Source organism: Scyliorhinus torazame, chromosome 6 (genome assembly GCF_047496885.1).
Source record: "Scyliorhinus torazame isolate Kashiwa2021f chromosome 6, sScyTor2.1, whole genome shotgun sequence".
Classification (NCBI taxonomy): domain Eukaryota; kingdom Metazoa; phylum Chordata; class Chondrichthyes; order Carcharhiniformes; family Scyliorhinidae; genus Scyliorhinus; species Scyliorhinus torazame.
The window spans coordinates 71,690,123-71,704,588 of NC_092712.1; positions in this window are offsets into that span (position 1 = coordinate 71,690,123).

The following is a 14,466-nucleotide window of genomic DNA, read 5'->3' on the forward strand; positions in this document are numbered from 1 at the left end:
TCCCGACCACCCCGCCCCATAACAGCTCCCCCTTTCCCTTAGCAGCTGCAATCCAGTTAACCACCCCCCCCCCTCCGCTAGATTCCCTTCTAGCGTAATTGCTCCCCCCATGTTACTCCCAGAAGTCAGCAAACTCTGGCTGACCTCGGCTTCTCCCGTTTATCCTTGGCCCCCCATTGTGTAAGGCCTCCTCCTTCCTGCGCTCCCTTTCCCGCCGCAATTACCATAGCACGGGAACAAAGCCCGCGTTTCCCACTCGGCCCCGCCCCTAATGGCGCAGCTCCCTCTCTCCTTCCCCCTCTCCTTCCCCACCGACGCCCACAGTTCACCATACCCCAACGAGGGGAATAGAGAAAATTTCCCCCCCCTTCCCCCTTTCCCATCCCATACAATCCCCCCACTACTTTATTACAGAAAACTCTTTCTCTCTCCAGTCTAGTCCAACTTCTCCTCTACAATAAATGTCCACGCCTCTTCTGCCGTCTCGAAGTAGTGATGTTTCCCTTGGTGTGTAACCCACAGTCTCGCTGGCTGCAGCATTCCAAATTTAACTTTCTTTCTATGTAGCACCGCCTTGGCCCGATTGAAACTCGCCCTCCTTCTCGCCACCTCCGCACTCCAATCCTGGTACACGCGGATCACCGCATTCTCCCACCTGCAGCTCCGTGTCTTTTTCGCCCATCTCAGGACCATCTCCCTGTCCTTATAGCGGTGAAACCTCACCACTATGGCTCGAGGTATTTCTCCTGCCTTTGGTCTTCGCGCAAGGACTCGATATGCTCCCTCCACTTCCAAGGGGCCCGTCGGGGCCTCCGGTCCCATTAACAAGTGAAGCAATGTGCTCACATATGCCCCGACGTCCGCCCCCTCTGCACCTTCGGGAAGACCCAAAACTCTTAAGTTCTTCCTCCTCGAGTTATTCTCCAGGGCTTCCAGCCTCTCTACACACCTTTTATGCAGTGCCTCGTGCGTCTCTGTCTTCACCACCAGGCCCTGTATTTCATCCTCATTCTCAGCAGCCTTTGCCTTCACATCACGAAGCTCCAACTCCTGGGTCTTCTGTGCCTCAATCGCCTGTAGCATCGGGGCCAACACCTCCTTCTTCAGCTCTTCCACACAGCGCCGCAGGAACTCTTGCTGTTCCGGGCCCCACACCGAACGGCCTCCTTCCGCCGCCATCTTGCTTCGTGCTTCCCTTCCTTGCCGCTGCTCCTGAGGATCCTCTGCAATCCAGCCACTACTCTCTTCTTTCTCCATATATATCCGGGGGGATTCCCTTCTATTTCACCGCACAATGGTTTTAGCCGTCAAACATTGCCGTTGGGGCTCCTAATAAGAGCCCAAAAGTCTGTTCCAACGGGAGGTGCCAAAACGTGCGACTCAGCTGGTCATCGCCGCACCCGGAGGTCCCACTTTTAGTACTTCTGACATGACGTCAGCAAACCCCTGCCAAGAGACCCTCAGCCTCAGACATGCCCGCTGCCACCTCTGGAGCCCCCCACCTAGCCCCCCCCCCCCAAACGGACCGGCCCACACCGACGCCCCTCCCAGTCCCATGCCACCACTGTCCCCACACCCTCAGTGTTGCCACTACTACCGGGCTTGTGGAGTACCTGGCCGGTGAGAACGGTGCCCCCAAACTCGTGTCTTTACATGAGGCCGCTTTCACCCGCTCCCATACCGACCCCTCGCGCACGACCCATTTTCTGACCATCGCTATATTCACCACTCAATAATAATGAATGAAGTTCGGAAGGGCCAGCTCTCCCTTCGCCCCCGCTCCAGCAGCACCTTCATCACTCGTGGGGCTTTACTTGCCCACACAAACCCCGAGATCTCAGCATTCTCTTTTTTAACGAACACCGTGGGCATAAAAACTGGAAGGCTCTTAAAGACGAACAGGAAGCTCAGGAGTACCATCATCTTCACTGTCTGCACCCTCCCCGCCAATAACAGCGGGAGCGCATCCCACCTCCTAAAGTCCCCCCTCATCTGTTCTACCAACCGACCCAGATTCAGCTGGTGCAGCTGCTCCCACTCCCGTGCCACCTGAATATCCAAATACCGAAAGCTCCCCCCTACCACCTTGAACGGCATCGCCCCCAATCTCTTCTCCTGCCCCTTGCCTGAATCGCAAAGACCTCACTGTTGCCCATACCCCGAAAACCAACCAAATTCCTCCGATAACCCCATTGTCCCTCTAATCTCCCCCAACGGGTCTGAAATTTATAGAAGTAGATCATCTGAGTATAGAGAGACCCTGTGCTCCACACGCACCCCCCCCCCCACCCCCCACCCCCCCCCCCCCCCCCACCCCCCACCCGCAGACCCCAGATGTTCTCAGTGCCATTGCCAATGGCTCTATAGCCAGGACAAACAGCAGGGGGAAAGTGGGTACCCCTGCCTCGTCCCCCAGTGCAGCTTAAAATAGTCTGAACTCAGCCAGTTCGTCCGCACACTCGCCACTGGTGCCTAATATAGCAACCGAACCTAGTCCCCAAATCCCTGGCCATACCCAAACCACCCCAGGACCTCCGATAGATATTCCCACTCCACCCAATCAAAGGCCTTCACTGCGTCCATGTCATCCACCACCTCTACCTCTCGACCCTCTGGAGGCATCATGATCACATTAAGTAACCTCCTGATGTTGGCCGCCAGATGCCTCCCCTTTACAAACCCTGATTGGTCCTCCCCTATCACCCCTGGCACACAATCCTCTATTTTCAAGGCCAAGATCTTAGCCAATAATTTGGCATCTACATTTAGCAGGGAAATCGGTCTATATGACCCACATTGTTCCGGGTCCTTTTTCCGCTTTAAAATGAGGGATCAAAGCCTGCGACAGCATCGAGGGGAGCACTCCCTGCTCCCTTGCCTCGTTAAAAGCCCTTACCAGCAGCGGTCCCAATATCCCCGAGAACGTCTTGTAAAACTCCACCAGGTAGCCGTCCAGACCAGGGGCCTTGCCCTATTGCATCACCTCCAGCCCCGCCACCACTTCTACCAGCCCAATTGGGGCCCTAGTGCCCTCCACCAACTCCTCATCAACCTTTGGGAACTCTAACCCCCCCCCAAGAACCGCCTCATCATGGTAAGGGCGAGAATCCCGCCACGCCGCTCTGAAGCTGGGCCACCAATTCTCCGGCGACCGGAGAATCGGCGCCAATCGCGTCCTTGCGGTCGCCGCATCGTTGGTCGCGGGCCGCTGAAATACGCCCCCACGGCGATTCTCCGCGCGGGACGGGCCGAACTCCCATCGAGTTCTGCTGAGTCCCGCTGCCTTGGTTTAGACCTCGTCCCACCCGACGGGAGACCGGACCCGCGGCCGATGTGGACATTCTGGTGGGGGGGCAGGGGGATCTGACTCCGGGGGGGGCCTCCGTGGGGTCCAAGCCAGCGATCGGGGGTTCCGATCGGCGGGCGGCCACGATCTGGAGGGGGCCTACCTCCTGCTGCGCGGACCCGCTGTTTGGTCGCTGACATGTTGCTCCGCGCCGGGACGGAGACGGCAACCACGCGCATGCGCGGACCCGCGCCAGCCGTGGCACGCATGCGTCGACCCCCGCCGGCCATGTAGAGCCGGCATTCAGCGCCGGAGCAGTGCACAGCACTCCGGCACCATTCTAGCCCCTGAAGAAGAGGAGAATTACTGGGCCCAGAGGCCCGTTGACACCGGCGTCGCTCGCACCGGTTTTGATGCCAACGTCAACACTTAGCCTCGATATCGGTGAATCCCAAGATGTTCCGAGACCAAGTGAGTCACCCCTCTCCCATAGTCCACTCCTTCCCAAGATCTCACCATGTCTCCCTGACTTTCACCTTGCAGGATCACCATCAGATCAGGCCGGCCCATCTGTGTTACTTTGCCCCAAGGTATACTCCACACACCCTGGAGGACCAGTCTCGTCATGTCTGTCACCTGCACCCTCCACAATCATAGCGACTATCACCTCGGTGGGGCATTTTAGTGATGAGGCTCCTGGGTCACCTTCTGGTGCCCACATCACACTCGCTGTAGCACATCAGGTGGAGGTCGGGACACCTGAGAGAGTGGACACTCAGAGGACTGCCCAATCCCAGGAAGCAGCTGTAGTCTGGACAGGTATCACACTGCTGGATTGTATGACCCTATCACTGGTGGAGTAGCAGATGCAGAGCCAGGATTTACAGGAGGGGGTGTCAGGCAACTTTCCAGCGTCTGCAGGTGCAGCTGGAGGTGTCCAACAACCTTCAGGTGCAGGAGATCCTGCCGATTGGTACCCAAGCCAAGACTGAACGGGTAGCATCTGCAGTGGAAAGTCTAGGACAAGACGACAGAGCTATAGATCAAGACAGCCAATGTATGGGGCACACTGTGCGATCAATGATTGAGGCTCAGGATAGGGGTGCCCTAGTTATAGGCAGCCATGTACTGGGCCCACATGGACATTGCTGCAGCGCTCCAGAGCTTGGCCCATTCACAAAGGGTCATGGCTGAGGGCATCACCTCCCGCTGCCTCGGGAAGGCAGACAGCATTGTCAGAGACCACTTTCACCCAGGCTTTGCCCTCTTCCAGACCCTTCCATCAGGCAGAAGATACAGAAGTCTGAAGACCCGCACATCCAGACATGGGAACAGCTTCTTCCCCACAGCTATTAGACTCCTCAACGACTCTTCCTTGGACTGATCTGTTCCCTGTAAGAACACTATTCACGATGCCCTATGCTGCTCTTGCTCATGTATTTGCTTTGTTTGGCCTGTAAACAATCACTATTGTTGATGTACATTTGTCAATGTACTTTGTCGATTACTCTTTTTGTCCACTGTGTACGTATTGTGTACATTCCTTGGCCTCAGAACAATACTTTTCACTGTACTTCGGTACATGTGACAATAAACTAATCAATCAATCAATCAATCATTGATAGCATTGGCCAGGCACTGACTGATGTGGGTCAGTCACAGAGGGATGTGGCACCATCCCAGAGGGACTTTGCACAGTGCCAGAGGGTCATAACCAAGGCAGTGAGGGACATGACTCACTTGCTGAGGGAAGTGGCCCAGTACTCCATGGTTGAGGACATCGAGACCCTGGTTCAGATGAGAGTGGACCTCCAGGACTGGCTGCCAGGTGGCAGTGGAGGCCCCGGAGCTCATTCCGAGGGCCATCGAGCACACCGAGGGAGGAGGAAGTGATGGGGCCAATGACAGTGCCTACAGGAGAGGCGCTGGAACAGCTCAGCGCTCATGAATTCCCCCCCCCACTCCACCTGACACTGGTGCATCTGATGGACAATGGACAGAACATGGTGGCACCTCGTCATCTCTGACACCTAAATGTGGTCCGGGCCCATCCAGGTCCATGCACTCCAGAGGACGGCCGGCAAAGGCACCTCAGGTGAGATGTTGAGAAGCAAAGGAGGCCGCCTCCATGTCTGATGTGCTGTCTGGGGTCACACCTTGAAGGAGCATTGGAGCAAGGAAGGTAAGAAAGTTAGGCACTAGTTAAGCTGACATGGTTGCAGCAGATAGGTTAGAGGTGGGGGTCAGGACACACTAATGTATATAGTCACAATTAAACATCTTTACATCAACATTCTGACCTGCCTCAATCCTCAGTTTGAAGGGTGTGAGGGATGGGCTCGACAAGAGGATATGCTGGGTGGGGAGTGTGGGAGGCTGGTGGTGGGGGGGTGTGAATGTGTGTATCACATCACCGCCCACCGTGTCCATAACCACCTCACCCCCACAAAGAACGTGTGGGTCCGTGAGGTGGAATGACCACCACACATGCAGGGATCACCCAGGTGGACAGTGGAATGTGATCCTGAAGGCAGAGTCAGACTTTGTCAAACGATGAGAGCACCAGAGCTCATCTCACAGCGAGTCATCGCCATGCTCCATCCCGTGGTCGGGAACCGCTGATACTGCCAACCCAGGGCCAACACTGGGTGATGCTGGTAGGACCCTCAGAGAGGGGAGCGGGAGCTGGGGTCATGAGATGGAGTGAAGGGAGGAGGGTCAGGGGTGGATGTGAACACCAATGGGAAATGAAGCACCACTTGGAAGGGGGTGGGTATGGAGAGGAGGGACAAGGCAGTGAAAATATCAGTGGCCAGACTTCCTAGTTGGCAAATCTGGAAGTGATAAGGTTGCCTCGTATGCGTCCCTGGAGCTCAAATTAGGCAGTCTGTTGCATGCTCGGTTCTTCCTTCTCATTCTCATGGTCAGATGAGGTCATGCATTCTTTCTCCTCCAGGATGTCCACCCCTCTGTTGTGTGATGTTGTGCAGGACTCAGCATACCAGCATGATGTTGGAGATCCTCCTGGGGCTATATTTGAGTGCCAACTCGGAGTGGTACAGGCATTGGAAGCGCATCTAGAGGACGCAGATGCACAGCTCAATGACATTCCTGGTTGCTGCATGGACATCATTATAACGGGATTTTGTGTCAGGCTCGGGCCTCTGGACAAGATCTCAGCGGATAACCCTTATCGCTCATAAGTCAACTCTCACTCAAGGGAGCATCTCAAAGGTGCCGGGGACAGATGAGTTCATCAGGATCGCTGCGCGTGCGCGCTGCCTGGTTATCGGGTGCAGACATACATGATGTGCCGCTGGTGGTCACGCACCAACTGCACATTCAGGGAATGGCAGCACTGCCGATTGATGAAGGGCACCCCCTGATAAGCCAGTGCTCATAGGGAGACGTGTGCCATCGATCACCCCCTGAACCTGGGGCATGCCTGCAATGGCAGCACATCCTGCTGCCGGGGCCTCCTGGTGTGCCTGGTCCTGTCTGATGTTTATATAGGCTGCTGCCCGGCCGCATAGGGCATCCGTCACAGCGCGGATGCACTTGTGTACGGATGTCTGAGAGATCCCAGACAGGTCCCCGCATTGCCCCTGGAGAGATCCAGAAGAATAAACGTTCAGGGCAGCTGTTACCTTGATGGTCACCGGGAGCAGGGATCATCCACCATACCCTTGCAGTGCCAGGTGCACCACCATCTGGCACACGGTCTCCCTGGTCAGCCGAAGTCTTCAGCTGCACACGGGGTTCTCGAAGGTCAGACGCCGAAGGTGTACACATGCCGCGATGCGGCGCCTCCTTCGCACCTCCTCCTTGGCCTGTTGGACCACTGTCACTCGAGCTTCACCTCTTGAACAGGGTTCTCCGTAACGGCAGCTGCGGCCAGGTGGATAGCAAGCATTGCTGGCTGTACTCCGAAATTAATTCTCCGCAAGGGGAGGAAAGGGAAGACATGTTAGGAAGATGAATAATCACTTGCCCATCCAAGTCCAACAGACGACATGGTGACCCCGAGTTGCACTTCAGCTCCACTCACCACATGTCCCCCCCCAAACCCAGCCCCACTCCTCATTGTTTGTCCCCGTTATGTTTGTGGTGGTATGTATTAGGGGTAATACGGTCCACCACGATGCCGACAGGCTACTGGTAGATGGATACAGGGTCCAGATAGGATCTGCCGCCTACTGGGCTCCACCCAGAAATGCCGGTATAAGAACCCGGATTTCCCCCAGCAGGCATTATGTACCCAAGCTGCCGGGGATCAAGTTCTACTCAATAAAGCCTTTAATTGATGTTACTTCAACCTGCCTTGTGTCATATTGACGGTACAACAATGTTGCCTTCCACACTGCTCCCCTGTCCCCATTAGTGAGAGCGGCACTGGAGAACCGCTATCCTCACCACCCATCCCTGTTAATAGGGGTACTGGTGACTGCCGCAACCCGTGTCAGTGAAAGGCTCTGTGACCCCTGTCCTGTTTCCCCAGTGGGGTTTACTGTGGGTCTCCTCACTGGGTGGGTTGTGTGTTGTGCAGAGGAGATTCACTAGGTTAATCCCAGAGCTGAAGGGGTTGGATTACGAGGAGAGGTTGAGTAGACTGGGACTGTACTCGTTGGAATTTAGAAGGATGAGGGGGGATCTTATAGAAACATATAACATTATGAAGGGAATAGATAGGATAGATGCGGCAGGTTGTTTCCACTGGCGGGTGAAAGCAGAACTAGGGGGCATAGCCTCAAAATAAGGGGAAGTAGGTTTAGGACTGAGTTTAGGAGGAACTTCTTCACCCAAAGGGTTGTGAATCTATGGAATTCCTTGCCCAGTGAAGCAGTAGAGGCTCCTTCATTAAATGTTTTTAAGATAAAGATAGATAGTTTTTTGAAGAATAAAGGGATTAAGGGTTATGGTGTTCGGGCCTAAAAGTGGAGCTGAGTCCACAAAAGATCAGCCATGATCTCATTGAATGGTGGAGCAGGCTCGAGGGGCCAGATGGCCTACTCCTGCTCCTAGTTCTTATGTGTTATCCCATCAGCAGGGTGGCACCTGGTTGTGCGGTGGAGAGGGTCTCAGTGTGCCACCAGTCGCCTCCATGCTTAGAGGCTTGTGTGTGGGCAGGTCATACAAATGGGGTGAGGCAGGGAAGTGTGCGTCTGCTGGGAGCGTAGCTGCAGTGTGATGTGGGTCCTGGGTGTGACACTCAGGTTGTGACAACCTGTCCAGGGGCAGGATGGATGGGAGCAGGAGCACGGTGGGCAGGCAGAGCTTGGAGACAGCTGGTGGTCCTGCAGAGTGGGCAGGCTGATAGTGTCACTGGTGAGGCCTCTGCCCTGAGAGGGGCAGTGTGCCGTGGAGGGTGCCAATGACCACGGTGCATGTGTACTTTGTTTGGGGTGAGCTCTGCTATTCCCCTGGTTGCCCTGCAGTGGGGCTGTGCTTCCGATGAGAGTTCTGAGGAGTGGCAGCGCTGGTGGGCCATTAATTGAGCGTGGCCATGCCCATCCCGGTGATGGGTCAGCTGGGGCCTGGGGGTTTCCAGAGGGGTGGCCTGAGAGGGCTCCCAAATGACCAGAGGCTCTGTGAACATTTACAGGACACAGTGAGCAGGCAGCAGTGTGAGCAGCCAGGGGCCTGTAACTTGTACCAAATGAGTGCGTTTAAAACAAATCCTACAGCAATGGTGGTCTGAGCCAGGCCCCCCCAATCGCAGGAGGGGGACCCTAAATCCACAGAGCTGTCACCAAGTTGCTTCCTGCTACTTCTCCCGGCCACACCCCAGCAAACGCTACAACTTTAGAACACTTTTTAAAAGGTTGCTTCCCTTCCCATCTGGCCATAGCGCCCAGTCCCCATTTGTAAATACCTGTAGAAAACTGCTCCCGTGTGATTTCCGCCTCAGAGGGGCAGAGCTTATTTTCCTCCTGTTGAAATAGTGCATTCATGAGGGCAGAACATTGATAATCATCTACTAAAATATTGTCGATCAGCAGCAAAATCCATTGGAGAGCTAGCAGGTGTATGGTCTGTTTTATGATTAATAATTCACTGATTATTAAAGATCATACCAAATTCAGTGTCAACCAGAATAATCGCATTAACATAGAACATAGAACATACAGTGCAGAAGGAGGCTATTCGGCCGATCAAGTCAGCACCGACCCACTTCCACCCGATCCCCGTAACCCAAAAACCCCTCCTAACCTTTTTGGACACGAAGGGGCAATTTAGTACGGCCAATCCATCTAACCTGCACGTCTTTGGACTGTGGGAGGAAACCGGAGCACCCGGAGGAAACCCACGCACACACGGGGAGGACGTGCAGACTCCGCACAGACAGTGACCCAGTGGGGAATTGATCCTGGGACCCTTAAATATTGAAACTCCAGTCAAAATTGTGTTATTTAATCCCAGAAGAAGCCGCAATAGGGCAACAAGGGGAACATTCTGAAAGGAAAAGCCGGTGTTTACTTTGCAATGATTCCTACTGGAAAATGGAGTTTGGGTGAGAAAAGTATCAGAAATTTGGTGCTGTCTGTCATGTTTAGACACTCTTATCAACAAACCATCCGAGGCTCCGATGAAGAATGGCACTTAGGTAGAAGGCAGCTGGCACATTGAAACGCATGTTAATGACCCCAAGAATGAACGAGAAAGAACTGAAAAGGAGGGGTGGAGTGAAAACACTGCAGAATCATTCCCCACTATATACTCAATAGCTTATTGCCCAAAGGAAAACCATCCAAAAATAATTTGCAATAGCATTCATACCTCCCAGTAAACGGTGGTTGATTTGATGTCAATCGATTTTTTTTAAATGATGGATCAATTGAGAATTAAGTTTGAGGGTTACAGAGATATTTAAGAATATTGTTTGATTTTTAAGGAAGGTTGAAGAAGATAATTAGTGTTCCTTAAAGTAGATGTGAGGGGAAAGCCTTGAACTATATAATGTTATGGGGTCTGTGCATTGAGTGAGCATCATTGCTTCAAGACTTTTTCTCCCTCTCTATATTCTTTTTTGTTCCACACTGACTGTTTCCTGTTGTACTCTACTCCTGAGGAGGAATCACAATCCAATTAGTTAAAAAATTACTTCAACTTAAATAATCTTTATTGTCACAAGTAGGCTTACCTTAACACTGCAATGAAGTTACTGTGAAAAGCCCCTAGTTGCCACATTCCGCCACCTGTCGGGCACACTGAGGGAGAATTCAGAATGTCCAAATTACCTAACAGCACATCTTTGGGGACTTGTGGGAGGAAACTGGAGCACCCGGAGGAAACCCACACAGACACGGCGAGAATGTGCAGACTCCGCACCGACAGTGACCCAAGCCGGGAATCGAACCTGGGACCCTGGCTCTGTGAACCAACAGTGCTAACCACTGTGCTACCTTCACATCTCAATTCATTCAGGCTTCCATTCTCTCCGCATGAGGGTCAGGAACGAACCTGCGGCCAAATTAAATGATTTATGTGTGCGCAAAACTAACTGAGGCTGATTTTTCAATCCTGTGTATTGCTCCATTCCCTGAACAAACACACTGGGAACATCTTGCGGGCATGTTGGAGTACCGAGGGATGTATAAGCCTCAGCGGCAGCATGCTCCGGATTCCCCTGCAGTCTGATTTGGTTATTTGGCGGCACTACGAGTACGGAGCAGCCTTATATTAATCCCAAAAATTCAAGCAATTCAATTAAATGAGCAATGTCGAGTGTTTTCTCACCATTCACTTCAGCGTGTGCTGCTTGTCAATATGTAGCAGGTGCTTGGCAGCTTCTGTGCTCTTCACTGGAGAACATCAGTCCCTAAAGTCGGACTTGACTTGTTTATTTGAAGAGTTCATTTGTGTTGCTTTTTCCACCGAAGGTATTGCCGATGGGTACTCACTGACTGAATCTGATGGGCTAACACGATGTTGAACCATTGCAAAGCTAATAACTAACCTCTCCCTCACTCACAGCCTCTATGTCCTGCATCTTAATAATTTAAAGTGTTGTTGCTCATGGTGATTGGATCAGAGCAGGTACATGGATCCACCACTGGTGCTCTCAATGGTTGTGAGCAACCTTATCCTTTATAAAGCAACAGTCTATGGATTATTGCGTGGGCCATTTCTGATTCACACTTATCCACACGTGTTTAGCATTTCATATCATAGAATCATAGAATTCCTACCAGTGCAGGAGGAGGTCATACGGCCCATCGAGTCTGCACTGACTCTCTGCAAAAGCACCCAGCATAGGCCCACTCCCCCACCCTATCCCCATAACCCCACCTAACCGTTGGACACTATGGGGCAATTTAGCATGGTCAATCCAACTAACCTGCACATTTTGGACTGTGGGGGGAAACCAGAACACCCGGAGGAAACCCACACAGACACGGAGAGAATATGCAAACTCCACACAGTCACCCATGGCCGGAATTGAACTCGGGTCCCTGGTGCTCTGAGGCAGCAGTGCTGCCCACTGTGCCACCGTCATGGGAAGAAGGTGCAAACTCCACACAGACAGTGGCACAAGGCTAAAATTACCAAGCTGTGGTTAGAATTGTGTACACGGTGGACTCATTATGCCTCGGGGTCCAGTTGATATACGCCTTTGCATGAATCCACCAACAGACAGCGCCAAAGTATCTGTGATCACAACATTCTTTCTGTCCTAACTTGCAAGATTTATGTGTGACTTTGGAAGGATATTTGTGTGCAAGCAACAGCTTATGTCCTGGAGCAATATGGGCAGGTGCGTGCAAGTGTTAATGAGCTGAAGGTTTGCCCAAATGCTCTGCATGCCATGTCAGTGAAGCAGCATGATGGTAAAAATTTATTGTCATTGGCATTCATCATTAGGCCTTATACTATAAAGTGGGAAAGCACAGGTATTCATAGCCTGGCAATCTTTGTGAGTACAGAAGACTTCTTTCTCATCTAAACCCACAACCTGTGCATTGACTTGAATGGTCACTTCCACCCATGCATTTCCAATCAGTGGGATGCACCTTTTCATAGAATCCCTACAGTGCAGAAGGAGGCCATTCAGCCCATCGAGTCTGCAGCGATCTTCTGAAAGAGCACCCTACCTAGGCCCACTCCCTGCCCTATCCCTGTAACCCCATCTAAACTTCACATCTTTGGACACCAAGGGGCAATTAAGCGGGGCCAATCCACCTAACCTGCAAAACTTTGCTCCAAAGATAGCAATGTTTCATTGCAGTAGCTACTTGCATTTCATGTACACATGCTCAAATCCAATCAGCACTGCAGGACTGTTCTACTGGCCTCATCAAGTGCTACACTCCTTTTAGAAACTTCTTTTAGCTTACTGTGCAAAGAAGACAGATAGATAACGAATATATTCCACTTCTCAGTATAGGTCTGTGGCTGTAACTCATTTTTTTTAAGCAGCATGTAACTACTGTAGAAGTTGCTGAAAAATGTCTTCCTTACCAAGGACAATGGCATCTCAATAGTGCCAAACAAATTTTGTTCTGAGTGGAATTCAACTTCTGTTTCCTGTCTGTCAGCCAAAAATAATTTGCTATCATTTGTATTTTAGAATAGGTGTTTACTGGGGTGCAGGCTTTCATCCTCAGTGAAGCTACTGTCCCAGCTTCGGAAAGATTCAGGTGTTGTTTTCGAAGAATAAAAATAAAGTTTCCCCAAGCTGACAACTTTGCCTGTGTGATTTCAACGCTACTCACTTGGCAGGAAGTTTGGACGCAGTGGGGTAGTTAAAAATGAACCCTAGGGTCAGAACGGTGGCGCAGTGTTTAGCACTGCTGCCTCACGGCGTGAGGTCCCAGGTTTCATCCCGGCTCTGGGTCACAGTCCGTGTGGAGTTTGCACATTCTCCCCATGTTTGCGTGGGTTTCACCCCCACAATCCAAAGGTTGTGCAGGTTAGGTGGACTGGCCACGCTAAGTTGCCACTTAATTGGAAAGAAAATGAATTTGGCACTCAAAATGTTTTTTTTTTTAAATGAGCCCTGGCCATTTCCGACCATTTGTAATATTAATCTGTGGGGTTTTGCAGGTGATTAAGTCACCCACCTAAAACCCAAGCGAGGACCTCGATAATGAATGCAGATCGTGATCCTGTTACTTCACTAGCTGCTATTGTGAGGCAAAAGCAGATCTGAAGCTGTTTTGGAGACCTTTGAAAATGACTATCTGTCGCTCAAAACATTTTCTTTGTGAGTCCAGGAGGAGCAGGAGCGTTCTTCTGGCTATCACAAGGATCATTGCAGCCGACCTTGCTCCTGGGAATGATTGTAACCTCCTGGGTGTTACAGAATAATTAGTCTGAACATGTTTAGAAATTTAAAAGCAAAACAATAGTGACATCATAGCGTCATAGGCCGAAATTCCCTGTTCCCCTTCCCCCGGCAGTGCACCCCCGCACCCCCACCCATGGGTTTCCCGGCAGCATGGGGTGGCTACAATTGGAATCCCATTGACAAGTGGCAGGAACAGAGAATCCCGCCACCAGTGAACGCCGCGTCACCGAGAACACGCGGTCGGGGGCCGGAGAATCCAGCCCAGAGTCAAAAAGCTTTACAGTGCAGAAAGAGGTCCTTCAGCCCATCATACCTGCACTGGCCATCAAGCACTTATCTATTCAGGGCAGTACGATGGCGCAGTGAGTAGCCCTGCTGCCTCACGGCGCCGAGGTCCCAGGTTCGATCCTGGCTCTGGGTCACTGTCCGTGGGGAGTTAGCACAATCTCCCGGTGTTTGCGTGGGTTTCGCCCCCACAACCCAAAGATGTGCAGGGTAGGTGGATTGGCCGAGCTAAATTGCCCCATAATTGGAAAAAATTAATTGGGTACTCTAAATTTTTTTTTTTTTTATAAAAGCACTTATCTATTCTAATCCCATTTTCGAGCACTTTATCCATAGCCTTGTATGCTATGGGGCGGAATTCTCCATCCCGGAGCGCCCAGAAAGTGTTCCCTGATGAGATGTTCCCTGCGTTCCTCGTGGCCAACTGCGAGGTCCACACTGGTAGAGAGCATCCATGCCCATCCGAGGGCCACCCCCCCAACAATGCACTGCCTGCCCACGCCTCCTCTACCAGACCCCCACTCATGCCCCTCCTCACTGGGACCCCTGTAATAGGAGCAGCCCGACAGAGATCACTGCAATAGGGGAATCACCCACAGGTACTCCT